The 18,092-nt window shown below is 46.4% G+C and overlaps 1 protein-coding gene and 1 non-coding gene across 2 annotated transcripts in view; one reads left to right on the forward strand and one right to left on the reverse strand.

Moving 5' to 3' along the window:
* The window catches only part of Fmn1 (formin 1), a 225,881-nt gene that overhangs the window by 78,297 nt on the left and 129,492 nt on the right, over nt 1-18,092 (forward strand).
* On the reverse strand, nt 3,819-3,925 carry LOC138816306 (U6 spliceosomal RNA). Its single transcript, XR_011368608.1, has one exon. It is a non-coding gene; the product is annotated as a U6 spliceosomal RNA (small nuclear RNA).

The raw sequence follows: 18,092 nt of genomic DNA on the forward strand, positions 1-18,092 counted from the left end.
ACCCCGAGTTCCCAGCCCGCCATTCAGGGCACCCTGACTGCCAGTCTCCAGGTCCTGAGGGTGGGTGAGGCGCTGGTTGGGAGAAGCCCAGGTTCCCGCAGAGCTGCCCCTCAGGGATGCTGACTGTGCTCGGGTATGTGACTTGAACACTGACAGTAAAAGTGAAACATTTAGATATTACACACTGCTCTTTCAGTCTCCTTTTAATGTTTTTTATTGTAAAAATACTGTACAGAGGGGTTACAGTTACATGAGTAAGGAATGAGTACGTTTCCTATCGAACATTGTTGCCTCCTCCATTGTTTTTCCCCTACCATCCCTACCCTCCCTACCTCCCCAACCCCTCCCCCCCAATTGTAAAGTTCGTTTTAACCTAGTGTCTTGTACATCTCATTGTTACAATGGTTCATCCTATATCCTTATTTCAGCATTTTGTTATTTCCCTTCCCCTCCCCAAATTAGAAAAATGTATATACAAGATGCAGGGCACCGGAATCAAATACAGTGAAAACAGGTTGTCACTGGGGGAAGAGCATACAAAAGAAACAAAAAAATCACATGGTACATTATAAGTACGTTAGAAATTATGTGGTCCTATGTACATAGATTTTGACCTTTTCTGTTTGTCCTAGACTTAAGGGAAACCATGGAATCTATGTTTCTTTGGGCCTGGCTTACTTCACTTAATATAATTTTTTCCAAGTCTTTCCCTTTCCTAACAAATGAGGTGATGTAATTTTTTTCTGATGGAGGCATACAATTCCATTGTGTATATATACCACATTTTCTTGATCCATTTATCTACTAAGGGGCATCTGGGTTGGTTCCATATCTTATCTATGGTAAATAATGCTGCAATAAACATGGTTGTGTTGGTAGCTTTGGTATGGCCTTGTTTGTGATCACTTGGGTAAATGCCTCAAAGTGGGATTGCTGGGTCATAGGGGAGCTCTATGTGGAGTCTTTTGAGGAACCTCCATACTACTTTCCAAAGTGGTTGAACAAGTTTACACTCCCACCAACAATGCAGTAGGGTTCCCTTCTGTCCACATCCCCTTCAGCATCTGTTGTTATTAGATTTCTTGATTATAGTCATTCTAACTGGGGTGAGGTGGAATCTCAATGTTGTCTTGATTTGCATTTCTTTTTTTTTTTTGTCAGTCACGGGGCTTGAACTTTGGGCCTGGGTGCTGTCCCTCAGCTCTTCAGCTCAAGGCTAGCGCTCTACCACTTGAGCAACAGCACCACTTTCAGCTTTTTCTGTTTATGTGGTGCTGAGGAATCGAACCCAGGGCCTTGTGCATGCAAGGCAAGCACTCTACCACTGAGCCACATTCCCAGCCCCTGCATTTCTTTTATGGCTAGAGAAGTTGAGCATTTCTTCATGTATCCATTGGCCATTCTTATTTCCTCTTCAGAGAAGTTGCTCTTTAAGTCTTTAGCCCATTTATTTATTGGGCAGTTGTTTCTTTGAGGATTTGTTGTTGAGGGATTTAGTTTTTTGAGTTCTAAGCATATTTTAGATATGAGATCCTTGTCCGTTGTATGGCTAGTGAAGATCGTCTCTCAATTTGTAGGCTTTCTATTGATCTTGCTTGCTATGTCCTTTGCCATGCAGAAACTGCAGTTTCATGCAATCCCATTTCTCCAACATTTCTTTGATTCTTTCGGTCTCTTAAATGGCTTTTTTTTTTTTTAATGGCAGTACTGGTGAACTCAGAGTCTGGGCACTGTCTGTTTGCTTTTTGCTCAAGGTTAGAACTCTACCACTGGAGCCACAATTCCGCCTTCAGCCTTTTGGTGGGTAATTGGAGATGAGCGTATCACCGACTTTCCTGCCTGTGTTGCTGTGAACTGCAATCCTCAGATCTGCCTGTTGGGTAACTGGAATTATAGGCATGAGCCATTTACTTTAAAAATGACTTAAAATAGTTGCCGGTACTGAGATTGAATTTAGGAGTTCACATTTTCTAAATGACATTTACTAAATATTATCAGTAGTGATTTTGATTTTTAAATTATACATAATAAAATACCTTTGCTCACAAATCCATTTTTATTGTAAGTAATTGGGATAAAATACTACTGATAGACTTACTGTACATTCAGATATATGCTGTTTTAAAGAGTTCTGATGCATATTACCAAGTTGCTTGCTGAATAGCTTTATGTAAAAATTAATACTTTTCATAATTATTAAATATCTTCTGTTTTTATCATGTGTTTTTAATTTTACTTATTGTGTTTTCTGTAGTATTTTAAATGTTTATATCCTTTTATTGTAGAATTTTATGAGGTGATTTTCCTTTGGGTTTTTACTACTCCAAATTCACCTTTTCCTTTTCTTTTTCCTTCCTCTTTCTTCCTCTCCTCACCACTTGTTTCCTTCCCTCCTTCCCTTCCCTTACTTCCTTCCTCCCTCTTTTCCTCTCTCCTTTTCCTCTCCTCTCTGCCCTCTACCCTTGCTTTTCTCTTGTGGTACTGAGGATAAAAGCCAAGGCTTTGAGCTTGCTAAGTAATCAGGCTATCACTGAGCCACATCTATAGCCCTCAAATTTCTTAAATGAGTGCTTTCCACTCTTTCTGTCTCTCCCTCCATTTCATTATAAAATTATAATTAAAGGTGTATAATCTGAATTGAGAGTTAATTTTACAGCAGGCTTTGCATAGGTCTTTCTCTCTCTCTTGGATATCTTTGTGTGTGTGTGTGTGTGTGTGTGTGTGTGTGTGTGTGTGCGCGTGTGTGTGTGTGCATGTGTGTGGGTTCATGTATGTGTGCACACACATGATGTCAGTATCTTCAACACTACATCACTGAAGGGCACCTGGGTAGGTGGTGGTTCAAGTACTATCTCCTTGGACGTTTAATTGGAATTTTATTACCTTGTAAATGAAGGTGAGGTAGGTTAGTATCTCTACCCAGGAACATATTGTATAAAATGACTTAGTTTGTTTTATGACTTAGAATAAATTGCGTATCTAATATATGCAAATAAAATTTATAAGTGTATATGAATGTATTTTGCATTTTTCCGGGTGTAATCACTGGAATGTCTTTTTAAAATATAAATACCATGACTTTGTTTCCTTCTTCTAACTGTGCAAAGTGTTTGTGAGAACCTGATGCCAGTGTAAGTCTTCCTCCCAAAGCCAAGGCTTCCCAAGGCCAGGCATGTTGGGACTGACTGACACCAGGGAAGCCTTCCCTGGCTTTTACTGGGGGAGAGAAGCCCAAGGATACCAGCAGGCCATGGAAGAGCACACTGCAGTGGGTGTGGCTTTTGCTTCTGACTTCTTCCTGCACCCCATGGCCATCTGTTCCCGCCCCAGGCTCCGGCGTTTCCCACTGGCCTCCTGATCTAGTCTTTGAGGGACTGCCTGGAGTTTCTCTTAGCATGTGTGTCTCCACATCCTGAGATGACTGGGGGGCGTGCCTGTGTGGCGGTCAGCGCCTTCCTTACCCCTTGCAGAGGGAATACGAAGTATGAAGAAGAAAACGCACTCCTGTTTTTTTTTTTCTTCATTTTTTTTATTGAACAGAGCGGTTACAATTACATGGCCAACATAATGAGCACATTTCTTATCAAGCATTGTAGCCTCCTCCTTTGTTTCCCCTTCCCACCCCTTCTCAGTTTGTTTTTCGACATATGACTTGTACATCTCATTGTTGCATCGGGTCCATCTGTATCCCTATTTAAACGACTTGTTTTTCCCCTTCCCCTCCACAAATTATACCAACATCAAATACAGTGAAAGCAGGGGTTGTACCGTGGGGGAGGGACGTACAAAGCAACAAAGAAATCATAGATGTGTTAGAAAAAAATGTGGAACGCTTCACGAATTTGCATGTCATCCTTGCGCAGGGGCCATGCCGATCTTCTCTGTATCGTTCCGATTTTAGTGTATGTGCTGCCGATGTGAGCACAGCACTCCTGTTTCTGAAAGGAACTGTGCAATTTGGTTTCCTCCAACAAGTATGTAGAAAAGCTTTCTGTTCTCTTGCAGCAACTCAGAGCCGGCCTGAGGGCACTCTACGCCCTGTTCAGCAGAGGAGGAGAAGAGAGAGCTTAGTGCAGGGTATTGTGTCACTGTGAGCAAGCTAGCGATGCAGGGAGCAGCTCTAGGATCCTTGGAGCATCTCAGAAGTGTCCTGTTGGGATTCTGTGGACAGCCCGTCCCTCAGCTAAGTACAGGCCGGCCCTCTGTGTGGCTTGTTTCTAGTTTGGCTTTGCTTCATTACAAAGTGATTGAACTGTTAGTCATCCTTCCTCCTTCTTGGTGAGTACACGCCCTTGCTTTGCTAGCCAAGGAGAGCTATAAAATCTTGGAATATTTTATTGGCCCAGTGTAGCTTTTCATTTCTCCATTCACAGCTAACGCACTGTGATCGCCATGAATGGGTAGACGTGTCAAGTCACATGTCCACATCCGTTACCCATGTGTCCTTCCCAGGGGCGCGTGTGCTAGGCTGCGTCCAGTGCGCAGCGTGACTGTGACAGCACAGCAGCCGAGGCTGCACAGGAAGGAGCAGACAGCCCCACCCTGGGAGGAAGGGAAGGGAAGTTGGGGCAGGCAGTGCTGAGCCTCCCCGACCTGGGAGTGCAGGAAGGGAAGTTGGGGGCAGGCAGTGCTGAGCCTCCCCGACTGTACACCGGGGCCTGTCCCCAACATCAACGGGCGCTGGACAGTCCCGGAGTAGGACCGGGCCTCAGGGCTCAGGCACTGTGCTCAAGGAATATTACTAAGGGGTTCTGCTCAAAGGGGAGCCAAAGCAACAGATTCAAATGCAGAATCTCAAATTTTAGAATATTAAAAGCCAAGCTGGAAGGAACTTGGGAGAACGTGGGTTTAGATCTCTCCTCATTTGGGTCAAGAAATGGATCTAGTGGCAGAGCCAGGGCTGGAGCCTGGGTCTTCTGACTAGGTCTGCATGTTTATTTTTACCTCCTGTAGAGTATACACTCCTTGTCTCTCAGCCCAATCCTAACACCTCAACCTCCCTCCGAATGTTCCACTCATCCTGATTCATGAAGATAGGTTTAATTTTCAGGAAGGAAGCCGTCTGGATGGTTCTAGAAACCCACCTGTCATCACTGTCCACACTTTAGGTGGTGAAGTCAACACCCTCTATGTTCTTAGGGGGTCCTGTGAACAGTCTTATATAGTTTTTTGTGCACAGGCACACACAGATAAACTTTCCACTTAACTAGGGTGATACTGAAAAAAGTTCAATGAGATTGTCCTTTTTCTAAAGTGTTGGAGACATTTTTTTGTCAGTAAAGATAGAACTTTTTGTTATTTCCTTTCCCCTCCCCAAATTATAAAAAATGTATATAAAGATTCAGGGCACCAAGCCGGGCGCTGGTGGCTCACGCCTGTAATCCTAGCTACTCAGGAGGCTGAGATCTGAGGATCGCGGTTCAAAGCCAGCCCGGGCAGGAGAGACCGTGAGACTCCTATCTCCAATAAACCACCAGAAAACCGGAAGTGGCGCTGTAGCTCAAGTGGTAGAGCACTCGCCTTGAGCTGAAGAGCTGAGGGACAGCGCCCAGGCCCAGAGTTCAAGCCCCACGACCGACAAAAAAGAAAAAAAAAGATTCAGGGCACCGACATCAAATACAGTGAAAACGGGTTATACCATGGGGGAAATAACAAAATGCTGAAACAAGGATTTAAAAAAAGATAGAATTTTTCATTCTCCTGCATTCTCTCAGTGGCTGTATAGTTTTCAGTACAGCAGTTAATGTCTTATCAGGGAAGCTTGTAACCACTTAGAACCTTTCATCATTGCCAGAGCGTTCTGAAGAGCTGCTTTCGTGTGTGTCTTAGATGCTCCTGTGAGCTCACCGATAGTTTGGAAGTGGAATGGCCGGAGTCTGGCTCACATTCATATATACCAAGCCTTGCACATCACCGAGCTAAGGGCTGAAATGCATACATCAGGTCTTAGTTTGTGTCTTTTTGATACAAGCAGGGTTTGACATCTTTCATGTGTTTATTGACCCTTTGGCCTTCTTCTTTGATGACTTGCTTGCTGGAATTCTCTCCTTTTAAGTAGATTATTAGTCTTGTTTCTCCCTAGTTTAAAAGACCTTCGTTTGCACCAGGGAAGTGAGTCCAGTGATGGTTGTGTACATTGTACCCCCAGTTGCCAGCTTGTAATGTCTTTTATTGTGAGGAAGTATTTTCTTTTTGGTTGGTAGTGGGCCTGTGTACTGTTGCTGAGCTTTTTCGTTCAAGGTGAGCACTCTACCATGTTGAGCCACAGCTCCACTTCCCATGGGAAGATAAGAGTCTCATGACTTTCCTGCCCAGGATGGCTTTGAACCATGATCCTCAGATCTCAGCCTTTTGAGTAGCTAGGATGACAGATGTGAGCCGCCAGCACCTGGCTGAGAAAGTTTTTTTTTTTTTTTTTGCTTTGTTTTTTGATCAGTCATGAGGCTTGAACTCTGGGTTTGGGCATTGTCCCTGCGCTCTTCTGCTCAAGGCAAGCACTCTACTGCTTGAGCTACAGCACCACTTCTGGTTTTCTAGTGGTTTATTGGAGGTAAGAGTCTCATGGACTTTCTTGCCCGGGCTGGCTTTGAACCGTGATCCTCAGATCTCAGCCTCCTGAGTAGCTAGGATGACAGGCGTGAGCCACCGGTGCTGGCTGACAAAGTTATATATAGACAAATCCTTTCAGATTTGTTGTTGGAATTCATAGTTTTAAGGATGCCTTCCCTGACATAAAGTTGAACTATATGTGTGTGTGTGTACACACATATATATTAACTAATATACAAATGTCTGGATGTTTACTCCATTGAGTATTTGTGGTTTCGATGGGGTGTGTCAAGAGTGTCCGTGGGCTGCTGACTGGGGTGTGGGTCATGAGATCCAGTTTTAAGCTTCAGCAACTGCTGGCTATGTGACTCTGACAAATTGGTAACATTTTTTTGTACTTCAGATTCTTTACTTTTGCTTCAGATTCTTTTCTTTTCATGTTCAATGAGGTAATGCATTTAAAGAGCTTACCAGTGTTGGCTCATTTTGAAATCAAAATTGTTATTTTGTGCAAGCGGATACCCACCTGCCAGGGTCCCTTCTAACAACCACTGAGAGTGCCACTCCGCTTTCAGAGATAAATTCCTTTCAGATGTGGCTTTTTAAGCCCGGTGTTATTTTTTCTACTTCACCTCTCTTTAATATAAAATGTAAAGATCTTCTCAGTTTCCGGTGACGGACACCACTGAGATATTGTCTGAAATTCGGCTGGGTTTGTGAGGGGACTTACCATGTTGCTTCCCCATCCAGAAGCAGAGCTGCTCCCTCAGCTGCTCAGGACTGACTTCACGCTGTTTGTAAGCTGATGGAGTTTTCATGGTTAAGCTTTTGTGCCTTTAACTTTATTTCTGGGTGTTTGCTTATAAATAGGATTTTTCTCTAATGAGGGAAAGAGGGAAGAGGGAATGTGAATCTGATTGAGGCACAGAGAGGCATGTGTGGAACACCGTGGTGAGATCCGTCTGACGGGGTGGCGGGGTGTGCGGCGGGCCCTGTGGCAGCGTGCGTGCCCGTGCAGGGAGGGGGTGGCCAGGGGAGGCGGCTGGGCATGCTCACCATACGTTGTGAGCGTAACCGTGCGGAAATGGGAACTGGGCAGTGAAGGTTGTTGAGATGGCTTGCGAAGAGGGGGAGGGGAGGCAAAGTCTGGCCGAGGAGTGTGGCATGCCTGCAGGGACAGCGGAACCGAACCCCCTGTGTGAGTAGCTGGTACTAACAAAATGTGGGGGGAATGAATACGTTCAAGTAACTGCGTTTACGTAAGTGTAGCACCCCAAATAGTATTCCTCCGATTATTTTTCCAGTCAGTGCTGTTAATATCCCAGAGCTATTGATTTTCTTGGTTTTATTCTGTTCTCGTAGTCTGTGTTGAGAGTGTTGTGGTTTTTAGATAGACAGAGCATAACACTTTTGTCAGTCCTAGGCTTGAACTCAGGACCTTGCTCTTTTTGCTCAAGGCTAGCATTCTGCCATTTTGAGGGACCCACTTCGGTTTTCTGGTGGTTTTATTGGAGATAAGAGTCTCATGGATGTTCCTGCTTGGGCTGGCTTTGAACTGCGATCCTCAGATCTCAGCTAAGATTACAGGCGTGAGCCACTGGCTCCTGGCAACTTATTTTTAATGTAAGGAAGCATACATGGCACAAAAATGACCACCTTGGTAGTTACGTTTGAACATGAAACAAAACTTACCATTTTAACCATTTTTAACTATATTCAGTTCAGTAGGATTAGTTTAGATATTTTGTATAAGTGAAGTTGTGCGCATGGTTAAAAACTTTGTACAAGTGAAATCACATGTATGATTAGGCACTTCATGTGAGTGAAATTATACAGTGTTTGTTTGGTTATCTTTAGTGAACACCTCATTATGCTTAGCCGAAGTGTTACATGGATAGTATTACACAGATGAACTTGACACTACGAACCAAAGTTTATCTGCGCCATAGCATCTGACAGGGGCTCCTTTCCTTTAAAGTTAAGGAATTGTCTCTTGAATATGTCTTATCACATGTTTTCTATCCATTCATCTGAACAAATACCTCTTTAAAATTATGCTTTCAGAAGAAGAATTTCTGGGTCATATGGTCATTTTAAGAACCTCCACACTGCTTCTCATGACAGCTGTGTTTTGTTGTTGTTGTTGGTGGTGGTGGTGGTGGTGTGGTGGTGGTGGTGGGTCTTGAACTCTGGGCCAGGGCTCTGTCCCTCAGCTCTTCAGCTCAAGGCAAGGGCTCTACCACTTGAGCCACAATGCCACTTCTGGTTTTCTGGTGGTTAATCAGAGATAAGAGTCTCATGAACATTCCTGCCCGGGCTGGCTTTGAACTGTGATCCTTAGATCTCAGTCTCCTGAGTAGCTAGGATTACAGGTGTGAGTCACCAGCACCTAGTGACAGCTACATAATTAACATTCCTGTTTGACATGAAGAAGCCCCTATTTCTCCACATCCTGGACATCACTGACTTCCGTTTCCCAGTCTCTGTCTTCTTATGTGTGGAGCAGTTATGGTTTGATTTGAGTTCTCTGGTCTTTAAGGTACTGCTCACCTCCCTCTGTGCCTGTTGACCATGCATTTATTTTGAAGAGAATTTATTTTGAAGGGAATGTTCATTCATTGCCTCTACCTATTTGTGAATTCGATTGTTAGTACTGGAAAAATAAGATGCACTACTGGCTAGGACTTTAAAAACAAAGCAGAAAAGGTGACTAGTAAACATCTTCTTGTTATTCTTCTTTCAAATAGTTTCCAGTTTTGAGATTATATTGGATGGAGATTCTTTTTCAATTATCATTCTTCTAGACCTAGGTTCCTGTTAAAAGGTAATTTGCCTTTTCTGCAATAGGAGTATACCTATTAAGGTGACTTTCAGTACATTTGGTTTTCTTGAATTTGATCAGTGGTGTGTATTTTAGATTTATTCATGTGGGGCCATTGCTACTTTCTTGAATTGTTGGTTCTGTGTGATCCTGATGAAGTGCTGAATTCAATTTCATGGTTGTTCCAGTCATCTTGAATAATGAGAAGTCTTCTCCAAAATAATCAACCTTGTTACATTCAAGATAAAGAAAACTACCTAGACTTTTTTTTTGTATTTTAAATAACAAAGTATAAAATGATCTTGATAGGGAACTAAATTTGTTAAAATAGAATCTGCTAACTGGTTTTCAGGTCTGTCCTCTGAGCCATTGCTAACCTGGAGACCCTTCAGTGTACCACTGTCGGGGATAGGTGGCAGTGAACTCTGATAGAAAGCTACCATTGTGTGCTGAGCTGCGTGGCAGGGCCCGGATGACTCCTAGGGGATTTTATTGACTTTGTCAGAACACATACTCTTACCTGTGCTGTACTGTGAGAAGTCACAGGTAAGTGCCCCTGACATTAGAGTCGAGATTCTTCTAGATCAGATCTAACTCTTGTTTAGAAACGCCTTGATTCATTGATGGCTGTGCACTCATTCATACAGCAGGTATTTACTGAGCATCTGCTGTGTACTGGCAAGGGCACTGGGCGCTTGGAACGCAGAGGTGCCCTCTGCATAGGTGCCTTTTCTTTCTTCTTTTCTGACTGAGGTGTGGGTAGATAGGTGACAGAAGGTAGAGTAGGAGAGGGCAATATGTGTCCAGTAAGTGCAGTGGGCATTCTAGGTGCTCTTGTAGAAGCGTGTGAGCATGCAGCTGAACTCAACGGGACCGCTCTCAGGCCCACCTGAGCAGCCATCTTGGAGGTCTGGGCAAAGCAGATGGGCAAGGCAGAGCATGCTCCTGTTCATGGGGAGGAAGGACAACAGGGCTTGCTTGTGGTTATATGAGGACCAAGGTAATGGCGTGCACACAGGAAGAGGCCGGGCCTGGAGAGAGACAGCCTTCCCTGCTGGAGAAGGTGGGGGACAGGGGAAACAGAGCCAGGTGTTGTGGTGGGAAGACTCCTCTGGTGGCATGACAGATTGTGTGAGTCTGGAAGGGAGGGGAGGGACCCAGGAAGAGAACCTTGCAGCTCCTGTGGTCCAGAGGGCAGGCAGTGGAGACGGTGTTGAACGATTCATCCAGAATGGCTGCTGCCACTGGGGTGAGGAGCGGTGGGAGGCAGGGTCAGAGGTCCTACTGGCCTGCGGATGGTGTGAGACTCATCTATGTATGAACGCAGAAGATAGCTGGGTTTGCTGGATGGCTCCTACTCCTTTTCAGAAAGGAAGGAGTCATGTTGCGTTGAACTTTTTTTTTTCCTCAGCCTGGGAGGAAAGTGGGATTTAGAATGGACATGTATTTGTTTGTTATGTTTATAGATTATTCAATTCTTGAATAAAATGTATCTTAGGTACCTGGAGTTCTATCTAGGTTGATTTTCCTAAAATGAACTCAAAGTTATTTTCTCAGTAACTTATCTTATTTCTTAGCAACAAGGAATTACATTTTTGCAACAATCAGATGGAGCGAAATTCTACCATTGGCCTAGAGTCTCTGTGATGAGCCACGTATTTTCCATCCTAGCCAACAAAATCATTATCTCATAGCTTTCAAAGCTGATAAATTACTTATCTGCTCCCTTATCTTTCAAATTCTGCCTGTGTTCAACGACTCAGGAGGTGGACATTGGGATGATTAAGGTTCAAAACAAAAAGTTAGCAAGATCCCATCTCAACGGGCAAACCAGCTACGGTGGTAAGCACCTGTAACACCAGCTATGCAGGAGGCCTAGGGAGGCATGTTTGTGTGTGCATTCATGTATACATGTGTGTGTGTGTATAAGACCCTATCTGAAAAACAAGCCAGAGGGGCTGGACGTCTAGCTTGGGCGGGAGGGCATTGCCTGGCAAGCCAAAGGCCCCGAGTTCAAACCCCAGTAGTGGAGGAAAACAGAAAAAGACTGAGTCTTCCCATTCCCCTCTCACCTTTGACTGCCACAGACTGCTTCGATTAAGCTGTCCTTGGGAAAAGGGTGTCACCACTGGGAATGGTCCACAGGGGGTCCTGCCACTCCCCTGTCTGGGTCATGGCGGTGATGAACGTGGAAGGCAGGCTGGCTGTCAGGAGAGGGCTGGCTGGTGTGCTGCTGGTGAGATGGAAGCTGCCATGGGGCTCTGAGCCAGCCAGAACCCTTTTGTCCTCTTCGCAGAGTTCTGCCACAGAGCAGGAGCCTTGCACCAGGCCGCAGGAGCCCGGCAGCCAGGAGTCCGGCTCCAGACCACTGGGTGCCAGGGGCTCTTCATGCACCCCAAGGGGCCATGCACAGATGCAAGAGTCCCTTAGCTTTGGGTTTTGTCATGTAACTGACAGTTAGCATTTATTCTCATCTGAGTACGGGCAGCATTTGTCCAGGTACTAGATAGAGCCCCTGAGCTTAGCACCAATCACAGATGTAATCAGACCATATTGTAGTCATGGCGGTACCCTGAAATGTGTTTGTAATCATAAAACTTTCATTAGTCATTTATTATGCTTTTTAAAAATACATGTAAAAGGGTTATTTTAGAGTGGGGTCTGTAGACTCGTGCACCCTCCAAGGGGGTCCATGATGTATAGACTTGGGACCCCTGGATATAGCACATTGGAGTCTGTTGTAAGGTTGGTGTGATCTCCCCAGTGAAATGGGGAGTTACCAGGGATCTTGGAGCAGAGCTGTGACACCATAGCCTTCCTGTGTTCAGAAAGGCTCCCTATGGGTAGCCCGCTAGGTAGACTGAGGGCTAGGGCAAGGACTTGGGGGAATGGACCCAGCCCACGGTTTCAGGGGAGCTATTAGGAGATGACTGGCAGTCTGGGCAGGGGGCTGTGTTTGCACAGCAGATGGTGAGGCAGTAAAGCATAACTGAGTTCTGGATATATCTGACTGGGGCCCTCAGTGTTTCCTGGTAGACTGAGTGTGAGGGAGAAGTGTAGAGAGCTGCGAGAGGCCGCACCTGGAAGATGGTGCCGGTTTCCGCCCTCCGCCTTCCCGATGGCGAGTGCTCTCTGTGGTAAACAACTCCTGATATGGCTAAGGCAAAGAATCTGGCTTGCTTCTGCGCACCTGAACCTATTGGTGGTTCCCACGTGGCATATCAGGGTTGGCTACCCAGCGGGTACTTAAGGCTGTGGGGAATTCTCCCCGGGGTTGGGGTCACAAGATTAAAAAAAGGTCCTGAATAAACGGCAGAGAGAAGAGTCCGGTGTCGCGTCTCCTTGCTGGTCGAGGCGGTAGCGACATGTGGTGGCCCGTACGGGGACTCAGAACTCTCTGCGGTCAGGGTGGTGCACCGGTAAGTTCCCAGGTAAAAGGGGAATCCGCGACAAAAGCGGGGGTAAGTCCCCAGGTAAAAGGGGAATCCGCCACAAGAGCGGGGAGTAAGTTCCCAGGTAAAAGGGGAATCCGCCACAAGAGCAGGGAGTAAGTTCCCAGGTAAAAGGGGAATCCGCCACAAGAGCGGGGGGATTTTTGCTCTTCTCGGTAGATAAAGAGAGAGTGAGAACCCGGGGCTAGTCAATAGAGTAGCCAAAAGTGAAAGTAAAAGTTTGTTTACCAGCTTTAAATGTTTAAAACATGGGCGCTTCTTCTTCGCACCCAATTTTTTTGGCTCTCAATGAGCTACTGCACTCAAAAAAGTTAAAAATAAAAAAGAGTACTTTAGAGAGATTTTTGAATGAATGTGACATCGTTGCCCCGTGGTTCGCTGTCTCCGGAAGCCTCACGGTGGCCTCTTGGGAGAAACTAGGGAGGGACCTAGATTTTGCCTCTGAACAAGGAACGCTTAAGAGCGGAGTGAGACCAGTATGGAAACTGATAAGAGGCTGTCTTGAGGACCAGCGTTGCAGTGAGGCGGTAGAGAATGGTCAGGCCGCCTTAGAAATGCTGCAGGAAGAAAGATCAGAAAGGGCAGACAGCAAAAAGGAGGAGAGCGGGGGGGGGGGGGGGGGGTCATACCCTGATTTTGCCGAACTAGAGACCTCTGAGTCTACAGACTCAGAGGAACTACAATCACTCATAGAACAAATAGAAAAAACAAAGATAAGAAAGAGGAGGAAAGGGAAGGAGAGAGAGGACCCAGATAAAGACGAATGCACACCCTCCGTGCACCGCCCCACACCTTCGGCCCCTCCGCTCTATGCGGAGGACCCCGGAAGTGGCAGCCCCGGCTGTTCTTTCAGCCCAGGCGTGTGGAAAGCGGTCAGAACCGAGTTACATCTAGCCTGTCCAATATTTCAGGATCCACAGGGACAGCGATATCATGAACCCTTAGATTTTAAGGTTATAAAATCTTTAGCTGAGTCTGTGCGGACATATGGAATCACAGCCTCCTTTACTGTAGCCCAGGTGGAGGCCCTAAACAGACATTGCATGACACCCGGTGATTGGAGTGGGCTCGCACGAGCTTGTTTGAGCCCAGGTCAGTATTTAGATTGGAAGGCCTTTTTGATTGAATTTGCTAGTGAAGAGGCTGCGGCCAATCAGGCTGGGGGAAACCCAGCTTGGGACAGAGATATGCTGCTTGGACAGGGGAGATTCGCCAATCAGCAGATAGGCTACCTGGTTCAAGTTTATGAACAAATCAATAAAATTGGCATAAAGGCATGGAAGGCCTTACCAAATAAAGGCGAGGTGAGTGGCAATCTCACCAAAATCCTGCAGGGCTCTATGGAGCCGTTTTCGGACTTTGTTACTCGTATGGTCGAGGCTGCTGGCAGAATTTTTGGTGACCCAGACGCAGCCATGCCATTAATTAAACAGCTTGTTTACGAGCAGTGCACTAAGGAATGCAGAGCCGCCATAACCCCATATAAGAACAGGGGACTGGAAGCATGGATGAAAGTTTGCAGAGAGCTGGGCGGACCACTAACTAATGCTGGATTAGCTGCTGCTGTGGTGCAATTAACCCAGAAGAAAGGGGCTGGGAAGGTGGCTCAGTGGTAGAGCACTTGCCTTGCATGCCTGAGGCCCTGGGTTTGATTCCTCAGTACCACATAAGCAAAAAGAAATGAAAAAAGCCGGAAGTGACGCTGTGACTCAAGTGGTAGAGCGCTGGCCTTGAGCTGAAGAGCTGAGGGACAGCTATGCCCAGGCCCAGAGTTCAGGCCCAGGAAAAAACCTATTCAAAAAACGCTGCAAATTTGTCTAAACAGTTGTTTAGTTATCTTTTAGGTAATTGAACTGGGGAGTTCGACAGCCTGATGGAACAGCTCAGGGTTGCCATCGTCATGGTGAACTCGACCCGAGTGGATGCCTGGCGGAGGGGTTATCTTCATGGATCTCCGCTGCTATGATTCATCTCAAGGAGGGGGCGGGTTTGGGAGCCCTGATAGGCCTCCTGGTGTTAGCTTCCTTGGTATGTCTGTGGTGCATTTGCCAAATTAGAGGTTCTCAGCGTCGCAGTGCAGCCATGATTATCCAAGCCTTTACAGTCATTGGAGCAGGTCAGTCCCCCTAAGCATGGCTTGCCACCCTAAAACAATGAACACAGATTGCAAAGCCAAAGTACTGCAGTCGAGAGGCATGAGTTTTGCCCTCGAGGAGAGCATGTTTGATTGCACACGGGTTCGATTCGCCTTTTCCCGTCCTTGTGAAAAACGAATCAATGGACAGGCCGAGTCATCCCTAGAGAAGGCGCCCTCTGGGAGAAGGCTTGTATGCAGTCCTTGCAATTGCACAACAGGGATCAGACCTCTGTTCTCATCTGTGTTCTTTAAACAAAAAAGGGGGAACTGTAGAGAGCTGCGAGAGGCCGCACCTGGAAGATGGTGCCAGCTTCCGCCCTCCGCCTTCCCGATGGCGAGTGCTCTCTGTGGTAAACAACTCCTGATATGGCTAAGGCAAAGAATCTGGCTTGCTTCCGCGCACCTGAACCTATTGGTGGTTCCCACGTGGCGTATCAGGGTTGGCTACCCAGCGGGTACTTAAGGCTGTGGGGAATTCTCCCCGGGGTTGGGGTCAGAAGATTACACAAAGGTCCTGAATAAACTGCAGAGAGAAGAGTCCGGTGTCGCGTCTTCCTTGCTGGTCGAGGCGGTAGCGACAGAGAAGAGTCAGCACCTGCTGTGTGTGTGTGGTTTTTGTGTTTTTTTTATTGTTGTTGCTGGGGTTTTTTTTGTGCCACTTGTGGAGGTTGAACTCAGGGCCTGGACATAGCCCTGAGCTTTTTTTGGCTCAAGGTTAGCACTCTACCACTTGAGCCACGGCTCTGGTTTCAGCATTTTTATGGTTAATTGGGGTTAAGCATCACACTGACGTTCTTGCCCAGGCTGGCTTCAAACCTCCATCCTCAGACCTCAGCCTCTTGAGACGCTAGGATTACGGGCCTGAGCCCCCAGCATCCGGTTCCGTTGTTCCGAGTTTGTAAGGGGTGATCTCTTAGTCACCATCTGTCACGTGACCTTTGGGTTCTCAGGGCCTTGCGAGGTTTTCTGGAATTTGCCATGTGAAACCCTCACGGCTGTCTGTCTACCTGAGTACACTGGTGGCTCAACCTCCTGGGTCTGGTCTCTACTCCTCAGTTCCAGGTCCTGCCTCTCCTCACTTCAGTCAGCTAACCCTGTCCTGTTCATTTTCTAGACCTGTTTACTCGAGAGGGTTACTTTTCTGGAATGATAAATAATAGCCTTCCCACTTCTGTCCACCACCTTTTCATCATTCTGGCTTCTCCCTCCGTTCTCCAAAAGCACACGTGCATGTTCTTTCTCAGGAACTGGACTCCATACATCTGTCTCCACCCCGTCTGCCCTTCCTGCTTCTCCAGGATCCGCAGCAATCCCCTTCATGTCTCCACACCATTGCCTCCTGGAGCAGGCATCTGGTCTACCCCAACCCCGGGGAGCTCCACACATTTGTCTCTCCCCATCCTTTTCTGAACTGCAAACACTGCTGGAGGAAATTATCCGCCATCCAGGCTGCAGCACGATGGAGTTGCATTCTCTTGTGTGAACGGGCTGCCATGCTGCCTGGTGACTCGCATTGCTCCTGGTCTGCTGCCCTCCTCAGCACTGCTGTTTCAGTGTGTTCACCCCACTGAACACCTCCAGCTCGCTGAAGCTCCACTTACCACCTAAAACGCCATGGAGAGGCTGTGGAGTACGGCAGAAAACATCAAACTGGCGGTCAGGAGACCTGCACTCGGCTGTGTGTGCCCATAAAGCGTGCTTCCCTCTGAAAATGGACCTACGATTCACTGTGCTACAGAGCAGAGCAGTCAGTTTGCTCGGGGAGTTGTACCTTAATTTCTTTGTAAGGGTTTTGAGAAAGGAGAGCTGGCCTAGGTGGCCCCTGGAATTCTGTCTTTAAGATTACTTGATTTTATACTTTTGTTCACCTATATTTCCTCATACTCGCTTTCATTTGAAGACTGAGAAGTCACTTTATTTTTCTGGAAGTCATATTATTTTTCTATGGTGGGACAGTGACTCTTTTCTTACTGTATTAATCCTAAGTGATGAGAATGACTTCTTGTTGTCTGTCATTGGTAAGATGGAAGAGGTGTGTGCTGTGAAGCGCTGGCATCTGTGTGAGGGTTTGTCAGGACTTGGCTTTGAACTTCCAACAGGGCTTCTGGGGAAGAGGGTCCTGACCGGGGGCCGTCAGTGCTAGGCAGTGGAGAGCTGACAGCCAACAGCAAGCTGGGCTTTGTGGTCTGACTAAGCTGAGAATTACACGCTGCCTACTTGGTGTTTCTTAAAAGTTGGTGGGATTTGCTAATAAAGGTCTTACCTTCCTATTTTAACTTCTTTTCCATCTGTGGCCCCTTGTATATAATTCTAACATCTGAGATTAGTCATTCACGCTGGCATTTCAGGGGAACGTCGTTCTTGTCTTGATGCAAAGTTGGCTGTGTGGCTCCATCATCTTGAATGGAGAGTGTGGGCTGACCGATGGAAGGCATCCTTCTCTAGTTTAGACGGGGCTTGTCCCCTCCAGGCCGCTTTCCTGGAGGATGACACTCAGAGAGTAGTTCTCCTCCTTGGCTGCATCTCAGAATCACCCGGGAGAGCTCTGTGCACCCCAGAGCCTGGCGTCATCCTGTGTGAGTCAAGTCTATCTCTGGAGTTGGGATCTAGGCATGAATGGTTTCTCAACCTCCAGAGGTACTTCTGATACGTAGGCAGTATTGAAAGCCACTGGAATAAAGGATTTGGGGGATTAAATGGGTTGGTTAATTCTCATTAATGCTGATTCTGAGGTTAGTAAAAAGCTGTGGTCAGCTACACGTGTCTGGCTTTCCTGAGTGCATCACTACAAACAGGAATGTTTTCATTGTTTTGTCAGTAGTATCAGTGAATGTATTGCTCTATATATGCCATTGCTCATGTATTCCTTATCCTGAACAAGAAGGGAAAGTATGTGTGCATGTGCATGTGCGTTTGTGCAGGTGTATGCATACATGCGCCTGTGTATGTGCGTGCGTGCGTGCGTGTGTGCGTGTGTGTGTGTGTGTGTGTGTGTGTGTGTGTGTGTGTGTATGTTGTCTTCATTTGCTGTCATACCATTCACCCTGTTTGTTTGGAAGATTAGAAGTTTTTCATTGAATTAGTGATGAGGAAATCAGTTGTCTAGAAATGTCAGGTTATGTAGAGGAAAAAC

The sequence above is a fragment of the Dipodomys merriami genome, unplaced genomic scaffold, assembly GCF_024711535.1.
Source record: "Dipodomys merriami isolate MVZ:Mamm:240054 unplaced genomic scaffold, mDipMer1.0.p SCAF_69, whole genome shotgun sequence".
In the NCBI taxonomy this organism is placed as follows: Eukaryota; Metazoa; Chordata; class Mammalia; order Rodentia; family Heteromyidae; genus Dipodomys; species Dipodomys merriami.